Genomic DNA, 13,333 nt, shown 5'->3' on the forward strand with positions numbered 1-13,333 from the left:
TTTCTCTTCCTAGTGTTCCTGTATTTATAAAATGCTTTGGGGTACTTTTGTGCTGTTCACTGGTCCCCTCCAGCCTCAGGCAAGTGTACATCATCCTGGCACTCTCTCTCTCCTTCATCTCTTCTCTGGTTTCTTCTACCCCCATCTCATCTTTATTCAAGAGAAAAACAACAAACTCCTTCCCTTGGCACACGCGGGGCAGATTTCCCCTACTAAAAACCCTGGGGCTAAGGTTATATCCAAATCCTTGGCCGGGAAATAGGAGTGGGGTTCAGCTGTCAGTCTACCTCCAAGCATTCCTAAAAGCACATTTTCTACACCAAAGGAGTTTTTCCTGGAGGAACTTGGTACCATCTGTTAAGATAATAAAAAATTGCTCCAACTTATGTATGTGAATCATAATTATAAAAGCCGTAGAAATGATATGTGATAAAGAGAGGAATAATAAAGCGCTATGGGAGTAAAGGGAGAAAGTGTCTAATTCTGAGAAGAACAGAGCAAGCTTAATGCAGGACACCGACTTGTGGTCTTAAAAGAATGTGTGAGTAAAGAAAAAGCAGAAGAGACAAGAACAGGATGACCAGAGCCAGATACCACGGGCTTTGAGTGTTCCCTTATAAGGAACCATATTTTGTAGGTCCTGGAAGTGTCAGGATTTTTTTTTTTTTTTTTTTTTTTTAGTTTTAGGAGGAAACTTCTGGCTTATAAAAATAGGATTCATTAGTGAATCAGCCTTTATCAGTTAGAGAGCTATTTACTGCCATCATCTAATCAGTGGATTCTAAGCTGAACCAAAGTACTGTCTTTAAATCTGAATCAGAGGGGACCAATTCCAAGACACTTCAGAAGTAGATCTGTCAGTTCTTGGTAACTGACTGGATGATGGCAGATAAGGGAGAGGGAGGAATGACCCCAGCAGCTTAGCCTGGGTGACCAGGATAATAATAATGTCCTTAACCATCCTAGAGTCCCCAGGAAGAGTGGCAAGATAGGAGGCACTAATGATTAAAATTAATCTACGTATAAACAATAGATTTATGTTTAAAAAACAGCAGAGGGAATTCCCTGGCGGTGGTTAGGGCTCCACACTTTCATTGCCAAGGGCCCGGGTTCGATCCCTGTTCGGGGAACTAGGATCCCACAAGCCAAGCAGCGCGGCCAAAAAAATAAATAAATAATGATCATAAAAAAAAGACAGCCAAGTGGCACTTTCTTTTCATTTGCCAGACAAGCAATAATTTAAAAGGGTAGTATAAACTAGGATAAGGTAGTATTTTCAGGGATATCTTGAATGCAGTTTATAAAAGAAAGCTCATAAAATTAATTTAATAGTAATGGAATTTCATTAAATGCTGTCCAATCTGTAAATTCTAAAGGCCAGGTACTTTGTAGAGAAAATTAGACTACAAATGCACAGTTTTTGTTTATTCAGTCAATTAACATTCATTAAATTCATTTAGGGATATTACTAAGTTTACAGTTGGCACTTTACATATTGATGACCTCAGTGATTGCTTTTCTGATTGGTTTTAATTATAGGAGTTTGTTTTTCAGGACTTCAAAGAGACTCACTTAAGTGGAGGGGAGGACAAAGAAGGGATGAGAGAAACGTATTTTGAAGCACTTACTATCGCCTCAGGCAGCTTGCTGAGTATTTTACATATTAGAATGGCTTGAAATATTGGATGGACTGAAAGATGTGAGTTCAGAACTACCCGGGTAAGAATCTTGCCAATGAAAATGAATTTTTCGCTGTGTCTTAGAAAAATTTATCAGCTTCCCTAAACTTTATACCTACCTTGCAGGGTTATAAGATGAATTAGAGTTATGAAAATAAAACACCTTGTATAAACAGGTGGATAATCAGGAAATGTTTCAAGTTACCGTTGTTTCACTTTGTGTGAACCTCAATGATTAAGCCCATTTTACAGATGAGGAATCTGGGGTTCAGTCAAGTAACTCGCCCAAGAGCAATAGCAGGGGTGGGGCTGCCTTATTTGAGGCATTGCTGTCCCAGTCACCTCCAACAGTGCTTGGTAGAGGAGGCGCTTAACAGAAACTTGCTAATATTAGTGAAAAGCATCTCACATGTATGTGCTTCTGAATGCTGGAGGGTCCCTGAGCTCAGGCCTCTGACTACTTCTCTTTCAACTCCTTGGGTGATCACATTCGCCCCCATGCTTCACAGTGTGCTGCATAGACCATCTTTTTGCATGTCACCCATCCATTTTTATTTCTGCAGGCTCTCTTCCCTGAGCTCCACACTCATACATCTTGAACTTCCACTCATGGGTCCATTAGACATCTACTTTAACATGCTGAAAGGTGAATACGTGATATTTTCCCCCAAACTCTCTCCTTCCCCAGTGTTCTCTATCTCAGGAAATGACCACCGTTCTCCTGGTGGCTCAGAACAAAACCACGAGTCTTTTGTGATTATCCTCTTCCATTTACAACCTGTCAGCAAGGTCCTACTGGCTCTACTTTCAACATGCATCCTGAATTTGAATACTTCTCACCATCTCCACAGCCATGTATTTCTTATTTGGCTTACTGCCACAGCATCTAACTGGAATTTCTGCTTCCACACCCTTTCCCCCCATAGCCTTTTTTGTTTGTTTTTTATTATAGTAAATATATGTAGCATAAAATTTACTCTTTAACTACTTTTTTTTTTTTTTTTTTTTGCGGTATGCGGGCCTCTCACTGCTGTGGCCTCTCCTGTTGCAGAGCACAGGCTCCGGACGCGCAGGCTCAGCGGCCATGGCTCACGGGCCCAGCCGCTCCGCGGCATGTGGGATCTTCCCGGACCCGGCACGAACCCGTGTCCCCTGCACCGGCAGGCGGACTCTCAACCACTGCGCCACCAGGGAAGCCCTACTCTTTAACTACTTTTAAGGGTACAGTTCAGTGGCATTAAGTACATTCACACTGTTGCACAACCATCACCACTATCCATTTCCAGAACTTTTTCAATACCCTGGATAGAAACTCTGCTCCCAGTATATAACAATAACCCACCCTCTGGTCCCTCAGTCCCTGGTAGCTTCTACTGTACCTTCTGTCTCTCTGAATTTGCCTAAACTAGGTATCTCATATAAGTGGAATCATACAATATTTGTCCTTTTGTGTCTGGCTTATTTTACTTAGCATAATGTTTTCAAGATTCATTTACTTTGTAGCATGTAACAGCATTTCATTACTTTTCAAGGCCAAATAATATTCCGCTGCAAGCAGTTACCACGTTTTGTATATCCTTTCATCCACTGATGGGCATCTGGGCTGTTTCCATCTTTCGGCCATTTGAATATTGCTGCTGTGAACACCAGTGTACACGTATCCCTGTCTTCAATTTGTTGGGTATATACCCAGAAATGGAGTTGCTGGATCATAGGGTAACTCTCTGTTTCAGTTCTGAGGAACTGTCAAACTGTTTTCCACAGAGGCTGCATCAGTTTACGTTCCCATCAACAAGACACAGGGATTCCAATTTCTCAACAACCTCACTAACAGCTGATTTTTTTTTTTTTTTAATAATAGCCACCCTAATGGCTGCGAAATGTTCTCTCATAGTCTTCTTAATAAAGAAACAGTGTCCTATCAAAACGCCAGCGGTTTCCCATTTCACTGAAAACAAAGCCCAAAGACTTTATTATCACCCACAAGGCCCTCTAGGAACTCTCAGACCTTGTCATTCCTGCTCCAGCCACAGTGGCCTTCTAACTGTTCTTGGAATATGTCAAACTCATTTCAACTCAGGGCCTTCACTCTTGCTATTCCTCTGCCTAGAACTATTTCTCCCCATATGGCTTCTGGCCTCACTGAATTCACGGCTCTAATCAAATGTCACTTCTTCAGAGAGGACATACATGTCCCCTCCCACCCCCTTTCCCCCCCACCCTCTCACTGTCTATTGAGTTTCCTTCGTGTCGCTTATCACCCCTAACATTATATAGTATTTATCTGTCTATCATCCATCTCTCTCAGCAGAGATATGGGTGGGGACTTTTTCTTTCTCGTCTTTAATTAAAGACTTAAAAAACTGATGTATAGCTGCTGTACAATACTATGTAAGTCACAGGTGTACAATATAGTGATTCTCAGGTTTTAAAGGTTATACTCCCTTTATAGTTATAAATATTGGCTATATTCCCTGTGTTCTACAATACATCCTTATAGCTTATTTTATACCTAATAGTTGTACCTCTTACTCCCCTGCCCCCATCTCGCCCCTCCCCCCTTCCCTCTCCCCACTGGTAACCACTCTATATGTTCTGGTAACCACTTCCCTCTCCCCACTGGTAACCACTAGTGTGTTCTCTATATGCGTGAGTCTGCTTCTTTTTTGTTATATTCACTAGTTTGCTGTGTCTTTTAGGTTTTTCTTAATCACTTTTTCATCTGAAGTACCTAGAACAGTGCCATACAAATCATGGCATTAATTATTGAAGGAATGCATGGTTATATGTTCACAGAGGTTTAATACTTTGGGATAGTTAAGATAAAGAAGCTTAATCTACTCGTTTTGTTATTTTCATTAGAAATGGCAAAATATTCTTTGAAATTTCAAACATATATGTCTTTTCCTCTTTTGGGGGTGGGGAGAAGGGTGGGCATTTGCTGTTCTCTACTGATCAGTTAAGAAGTATCTACTGATATATATTCTGTATAATAACAACAATATCATGAAGCATTTACTTGTGCCCAGAACTGTGCTAGGTGCTTGATACATATTACTACTAATTTTCAAAAAATTCTATAGGGTATCTGCACTTTACAGAAGAGAAAATTAAGGCTCAGGAAAGGTAAACTGCCCAAGACCACACGGCAAGGAAGTGGCAGGCCAGGAATCCCAACCAGGCGCTGTCTGGCTCCAAAGCTGATTACTTATTCCACTAGGCCACTCTGCAAGACCTCCTACTCAGCGATTTGGGGGCCCAAGAGCATCAGACCCAACAACCTCTACTTTAAGGCATATGCTGCTTAGTAAGTGGTATGACAAGGCATATATCTATACATATAATTTAAAAGACACCCGACAATATAAGGGACAACAAACTGGTGTTCCAAAGACTGTTCGTGGTCATTAGAGGAATTCAGAGATGGGAGTCACCCCTGGGGGCTGTGGTGGTTAGGACGTCATCCTGGGAAAAGTGAGATTTGAGCAGGACCCTGACTTTGAGTGGGAATTCGAGAAGGGAGGCGTAGGGTGAAGTGGAGAGGGTCACACTCCAGACAGGATGAATCACCTGAGCATTGGCGCAGGGATAAAAAGGAATGAGGGGTATTTGGTCAAACGTGGGTAAAGCAGTCTACTAGAAATTCAGAGTTTACTTCTGGAGGAGTGGAAGAAGAAGAATGCTAGCTGATATTTATCGAGCACTTAATAAATGATGCCAAGCACTGTACTATGTATGGATTGTCTGTTTAATTTTCAGAACAACCCTATGAGATTAACACTACTATCCCCATTTAACAGATGGGAAAACTGAGACTAGGGTGAGGTAGGGACGCACAGTAAGAGGTAAGGATGGGTAGGCAGTCTTGGTAAAGATTTTGAATGCTAAGACAAATGACTTGTCTTTGGTCTGTATGCACCGGGTTTTTTGGGTCCCTCCCCCGTGAAGTTCTACTCCCATCTTAATAACCACCCGTGGTGCTACTTAAAAATCACCTCCTCTCTTCCCAAAGCTATCCTGAACATGACGCATGCTTCCAAGCATGTGTGCATCAAGACAAGTCTACTAGCCTGCTAGTCTACTTAAGCCCTACTAACTGAAATTCCTCAGTTGCCCCTAACACGTCCCCTGGATCCTCCATTCAAGGACGTACTTTCAGCCATCAAAACCTACATAACGCAACTCATGTATAGGGAAAATGGATGTGCAGTGTGAGAACTGTTTCATAATCTAGAGACATTAATTAAGGATAATGTCTCCAGAAAGCCTGGAGTTTCTGTGAATTACAATCTATTGCTCCTAACTCAGAGAGTTAATTATCAATATAATAAATATTTGATTCTTCCAGCTGCCAATATAAACTAAAATACTTTAAGACTGTCTGATTCCAAGAGTCAGTAAAACGATTCAAACACCAGAAAATTCACCATTTTAAGATTTCTCTCATTATCTCATAGTTTCCACAGGTTTACAAAGTACCAGGTGATTTAAGTGCCTGTATGTTAAAGATCACATTGTCAAGCAGAAACTTTATATATTTCTAAGTGTTAGTGGTGCTTATGTTACAGGGAAGGTGCAAATCTCCACGTGATGTGTATTACGGCTTCCGAAGAACAATATAGGGGCTGGTTATCAGATGGGTTGTTGCCATGCAGGATTAACTGGTATGTTGTGATCCACTGTTCAGACTTGTTTGACATCACTGGTGCAAGTTTGGGTTCATTCAAAGAGAAAGTAAAGCAGAAAAATAAAGTATTGATGCTTATTATAAAGAGAGTGACCAAAACAGAAGGGCTTCCCAGGGGAAAATTACATATTAATAGCTATACTCCAGGATATGACATTTAGAGTTTCTAGCTTTCATTTCTTAAAAAAATTTTAGAGCAATAGATGAAACATTATCTGTTTGACTTTTTAGTTCTCTTCATTACACACTAACTTCTAAGATTAAATTCATGTTCTAACAAAAAAGGATTATGTATCACTGTTTTCTAAGATTTCTTATCCTATTTTCCAAACAACGCAATGTATTTATTCTTTTGATTTCTATCTAGATTACCTGAGGGCAAATTCTGAGACCCTTCAAAAAGATGATGTGCCTATATACCTAATAAGTATTCAATGTATTACTGGCAATGACATTGCAGGATGAAATATGAGTTATCAGAAGACATCTGTGAATCAGATACAAAGTTCATACTAATTACCAGCTTAATTTTCCTTGTTTATTGGGTAATAAAAATATACTTAATGTAGAATAGCAAGGCTTTGACTTTTTAATTAATTCTGTGCATTAATATTAGGCATTTGTGGAAATATCTGCAACTGTCTCATTTAGCTTTATCTGGAAACTGGGGTTTTGTTTTTGTTTTTGTTTTTCAGCAAGAAGTTAGTTAAAGAATATGTATATTATCAGTGAGAACGTATTAAGCATCTTCTTTGGAGAAATTTCTGTGAGTCTCTCAGAAGATGACCAAATTGGCCAAATGCATGTTGGCATTAATACGTGACTGAAAACCAATGATACCAAATTACCTGAAGATTACATATTTTGGCAGATGTAAAAAATAGCTTAATAAAAACCAAATTATTTAACTTTCTTAAATCCACCTCATTCAGTATACATTTTTCAGTGCTTACTCTATCCTTGTTTCTCCATGTCTTTTCTTGTGGAAAATAGACAAATAGTAAAAGACATTGTCTCTGATCTTTAGAACTTAAAATATGGGTAAGTCAATGTGCATTATGTTTATGAAACAACAACAAAAGACCAAATGTAAGCAGCTATGGAGTGATTAAAACAGAATCTATGGGTGCTGAGGGAGTTAACCAGGGTGTAAGATTACCCTTAAAGGGCTGCATAGCTGAAAAGAGCATGATAAACATAGCCAAGATGATTTCATGAAGCTTTCACTTATGATTATATTATTTGTAAACTCTGGTCTGTTGGCCATCCCTTATGGGAGAAGGTCTGTGGTTAAGTGCTTGGGGCTGTGTGGGAGTCAGATCACCCAGCGTTATTCATCTAACTGTACAGCTGTAACTGGACAAGGCCTCAATGCCTCAGTTTCTTTTCTATAAAATGGGACAAATAAGCAGACTTACAGGGTTGTTATAAGGAGTAAATAAATTCATACATGTAAGGCATTTAAGACAGTGCCTACTACTTGGTTAGCCTTTGCTACTGGGTTAGCCTCAATAAATCTTACCTCACGCTGTCCCCTAATTTTGGGCTGGGAATGGATTAAGTATTGTTGTTATCATCAAAGACAATAACAAAAGTGTGCAAACAAACTTCAGTTAGAAAAACACATGTCAATATAGTCAACGATACTGTATTAGAAACTTCGAAGTTGCTAAGAGACTAGATCTGAATTGTTCTCACGCAAAAAGAGAAAAGATAATTATGGAATGTGATGGCGGTGTCAGTGTTAAGGTGGTAGTCATACTGCAATATGTAAATGTATCAAACCAACACCTAATATATGTCAATTGTATCTCAATTAAAAGTAACAAAATGTATGTCACATAGCCCATATAGGATGTAGAAGTGAAGGCATAATGTCAATAAAAAAAGTAAGAAGTTTAAGTCTCTAAGAAAGTTCAAAGTGCTCAGGGGCAGAGGTTGGGGAAATGAACACACCACTTATGCCTCTTTTCATTATTGTTATCTGATATTCTCAAGAGACTTTTGCACCACTGCGGACTATTAATAATTTCTGAATCATTCTCACATTTACATAGAGATAATGATAAATAATCAGAAAACATATTACACTCTCTTTGACAATGATCAAAACATTTGTAAATTTACCTGGGGTTAGCACATTCTTGGATAATTGTATTTTTTAAGTGAGCTGTCTAGTTTTCAAATCCAAATAATAATTTTTCCTTTTAGCAGAAACATATCACCTTGTGAGGTGTGATAATTAAAAATCGGCAAGGTGGTGCACAGGAATATGCACTCAGCTATTTTTTCAGAGCTGATCTGGTGGGCTGCAAGGGCACAGACCTTGTAAAATTATTCAATTTTGCGGACTGTGTGAGCTAGAGCCTGTGACCTGTTTGCATGCTCTCCAAGTACCAAGAAGCGTTCCCAGAAATAGTTACAGGAGAGAGTGAATCACAGTTGAGCGCTGCAGGGTAAACCTGCTTAAGCCTCGTCATGGGAGATGATTTAGAACTAGCCATGTCATGCATCCTTTAGTTCGCTTAAAATGAGTTCAATTCTTGATTTACTGTTTCAGAGCAACTAGTTAAGATTTTCTTTGCCATATGTTCTTTTACCTCAAGAAGCAGGAATCAGGGAAAGTATTCTTGATACACCCTCTACGTGTCCCAAGGGGAAAGCACTTTGTGCTCTGGCATATATTAAGTGTGAGTCTACCGGCGTGGGGCAGACTTTGAGGAAAATCAGGAGAAACAACAGAGCAATCTGCTCTGACAGACAGTGCCACTCATGTATGAAAAGCCCTCCCCCCGTCCCACCCCCCAACGTGATCTTCGCAACCAGAAGACAGGCCTAAAAATTCCAGGGGCAAAGGCAAAACATAAGGAGCAAAATGGGGACGCATTCTCCTCAAAGTGCTAAGAGCATTTTTACATAACCATTTTTTAAAAAGTTTATAATAACTCCTTCCATTCCTATAGCATCTTTCCTTGGAGCAGTTAAACTTCCTCTAAAAATGTTTTATTCATTTTTAAAGTTCCAGTTCATCCTGACAATGTTTCCACGGAACAGAAACTTTCCTGCATCTTAGGGGAGAGAAAAAGCAAAGCACAGTTAAGTCGAGCACAGAAGGAGAGCGACAAAAGCTCAGGTGTGCTCTGCCATGGAGCCACGATGCCTCCCAAGCACAAGAGAGCCTATCAGGGTTGGTCCCTGCCCACAGGACTGGGTGGCACCAACAGTGCTCCCAAGACCCCCAAAAGCTTTGGGCTGGTCAGACATAGCTGGGGTTTCAAAGCCGTAAATGCCGGTTTCCTTGTGGGATAAGAATCTTGCCTTCAGATCTACAAGGAGCAACAGCAAAGACTTCTATTGTGATCCCCTGGACCACAGCTCTTCTTATAATCCTTACACCAATGCCACATTCTCTCTTAGCTCCATGACAGTTGTCTTAAACCACGTACCATGGAATCTGCAAGAGCTACTCAGTGTCACTGTTTCGAATTATTTTAATTTCAAGTATGTACGGCTAATATAATAAGACTTAAACTCTCACCTTTGTCCCTCCAGTGATGAATTTCAGCAAGTTCATTGTTCTCAGTGGTTGACTTTAAAACAAGAAATCAGACATTTCTCCAAAGACACACAGATGGCCAATAGGCCCAAAGGGGAAAGTAGGGGAGGAATAAATTTGGAGTCTGGGATTAGCAGAACCAAACTACTATATATAAAATAGATAAACAATAAGGTTCTACTGTATAGCACAGGGAACTATATTCAGTATCTTGTAATAAACTATAATGGAAAAGAATATGAACAAGAATATATATGTATATACATATAAAACTGAATCGCTTTGCTGTACACCAGAAACTAATGCAACTTTGTAAATCAACTATACTTCAATTTTAAAAAAAGAAATCTAAATTTATAGAAAATAAGTTTATACTAACCAATTACCACTCTTCTCTCTCTAAATATTCCATATGAAGTTTAGTTTTAAAGTTTTAAAAACTACAGTTTAGTTGCTTTGAAAAAAATCTCAAGATGTCATTGTGAGATCAGTCACTTCTTCAGTATTTCACAAACGTTTCTTGAGCACCAACTATGTGTGAGCACAGCTCTGAGTTCTGGGGGTTCAGCAGCAAGTGGGGTTGTGACAGTCCCCTTCTGTCATCTGCTGCACACCTACCCCAGGCCACCAAGGGACAAGAGCCTTCATGTTCCTGCGGCCATGCACACTGACCTCTGAAAAGTGGCTGGAAAGCCTACTGACATGGTGAGTTTCAAGCCCAACCTGCTGACGGTTCTCTCATTTTGTGGATTTTGAGCAGAGCCAACAGGGTCAATTTAATGAAATGCTGGATATTTACAGGTATAAGAGAAGCAAAAAAAAAAAAAAAAAAAAAGTGACAGAAGCAAAGGCAGTGCTTATTATTTCAAATTCTTGCTACAGTCATTAGACTCAGGGAAGATTTCTGAATATTTAAGGTATTCTGTGGAACATGCACAATTTTTCACTTGGAAAAGCAGAAAATTTTAAGAACGGAACCAAATCTCTGAAATTACTTGCTAGCTTTACTCCAGTCAAACCTGAGCTCAAAACACAGAGTATATGGATTTTAGTCTCTACTTAGAGCATCACAAATAGAAATTTTCCTTTCACTGAACTTTTGTGTGTTCAAATCATAATAGCTCACAATAGCTAACATTTATACAACAAATTAAGGTTTGCCGGATGCTTTGTTAATTCTTTTACGTGTATAATTTTATTTAGTTCTTCCAATACTCTAAGATGATGGCATTATCACTCCCATTTTACAGATGAGTAAAATAAAGCTTAGGCAGATTAAACAACCTTAAAGAGGTCAAACAGTAGAACGTGAGTAACATCAACCCTCTTAGCACTGAGGATATGAAATGGCAGCGCGTATACTTTCAAATGAGAGCTCAGCATTCCAATCTGCTTTTCCCTTAAGAAAACAGTTCATCCAGAAGAAACAATAGTCACCTCTCCCTGTGAGGGACTGAAATGGCTCAGCTTCCCCCTGCTCAAAGGAGTGACTGTTTCTCAGTTCTTTCCATCACCACCTTAAGTCTGGGAGAGCCATAGTATAGTCATGTTCTCCTGAGCATAAAGAAAAAAGTTAGCCTTGAGTCTCAACCCTCCTCTGGTTTTTCATTCTCTTACATAAGAAAATCCCACATCTTTCCATTAGTTTCTCCACTTACAAGAAGAGTTGCTAAACGAGGCAGGAAGTAGCCTGTTACATTTCAGATGGGTTGAGGACATCAGCCTTGATTTCTTCAGCTCTGGCTACGCTCCATTTCCAAAATCTGAGCTTAGAATATGAGCAAATGTGAGGACTTCCCTGGTGGTTAAGACTCTGCGCTCCCAATGCAGGGGGCCCGGGTTGGATCCCTGGTCAGGGAACTAGATCCCACATGCCGCAACTGAAAGATCCCGCATGCCACAATGAAGATCTCGCACGTGGCAAAGGCCCTGCGTGCCACAATTAAGACCCGGCGTAGCCAAGATAGATAGATAGATATTAAAAAAAAGAATATGAGCAAATTTGGAGGATGCATATTCATCTATGAATTATCTAAGTACTGCATGTGCTGTTACTACTACTCCCTCTTGCCGAATGTTGGCGGAAGGGGTTTATCTTGACTTCCTGCAGGACCAACTCTTCTTATGCAGTCTTAAATTCTGTTGTCTGATCAGTGCTATGTTCCTTAAAATAGCCCCGTTTTAAGATCCAGAAAGCACCCGAGAATTTAGCTTTGCCAAAAGACTTACTATACGATTATTTAACAAGTTGAATATTTTTAGAAATCAAGAGGGGTGGCGGGGGAGAAGTACTAGAAGAAATGTTTTCTCATTCCATTAAAGTTACATGGAAACTTCTTTCGAAATGGCTTCTCAAAAACTACCAAGAGATATGTATGTTGTTATATGCATAGGTTTATGTGCATTTATTTCTATTTAGATAAAGTTGATCCAAGAAGTACATCTTAAAAATCGTTTTGGTAACAGTGTGCTTCGGAACCATGAATAATTTCAGAATAATCACCTTAGTTTGGGGTTTTTTTTTTTTTTTTTGCGGTACGCGGGCCTCTCACTGTTGTGGCCTCTCCCGTTGCGGAGCACAGGCTCCGGACGTGCAGGCTCAGCGGCCACGGCTCACGGGCCCAGCAGCGCCGTGGCGTGTGGGATCTTCCCAGACCGGGGCACGAACCCATGTCCCCTGCATCGGCAGGGGGACTCTCAACCACTGCGCCACCAGGGAAGCCCTCACCTTAGTTTTAAAGTCCCATTGTGTTGATGAGAAAAACCATGATGTTGGTTTCTAGGAAGTTGTGGTGTCCAAAAAAAATGAGAAAAATCAGACGACTATAGAGTACATTGAGAGTTCTTGTAATTCCCTAGTTCCTTGAGGCAGGATTGTATGTCAAGCATTTCAGAGAGAAAACTAATCTATACCTTTAAAAAGGTTTTGAAAATCCGTTTCAAGAACCTCTGTGACCTCTCATGTTTATTTGGAAGCTCATCTTTCCCACTTTTACAAAATATTTTTCCATACTTCAAACAAAGCCAAATGCCAAGATCTGTGGCATCTTTGTACTGAAATAAAATAGAGCTGATGTGTCTGCTTTGAAATTCTCCTTCCACAAATAAGAATTCCAGCTGACTCTAGGCAGCATGGGTTAGGAGATCCAGTGCTAAATCTGGACTGAGATCTCAATGTGCCGGCTCTGTTCCACAGTGGCTTGTTACAGAGAACGAATCACTGAATCTCTATTTTGGACCCTTAATTTCATCACTGGCAAAATGTGCTCAGTGATACCGAATGTTAATGTCCCAAAGGTTGACTGTGAGTTTCCCATGAGAGAATGGGTTAAAAAGGATTTAAAAGGATAAGCATAGGCCCCCTCCAGTAGGGATCTTCTCAAGACAAGTTTTTATAAAACCCTTTTCGGC

General features: G+C 40.0%; 1 protein-coding gene across 6 annotated transcripts in view; it reads right to left on the minus strand.

Moving 5' to 3' along the window:
* The window catches only part of KLF12 (KLF transcription factor 12), a 450,478-nt gene that overhangs the window by 42,493 nt on the left and 394,652 nt on the right, over positions 1–13,333 (minus strand). The window lies entirely within an intron of this gene.

This window comes from Leucopleurus acutus (assembly GCF_964270905.1).
Source record: "Leucopleurus acutus genome assembly, chromosome: 18".
Classification (NCBI taxonomy): Eukaryota; Metazoa; Chordata; class Mammalia; order Artiodactyla; family Delphinidae; genus Leucopleurus; species Leucopleurus acutus.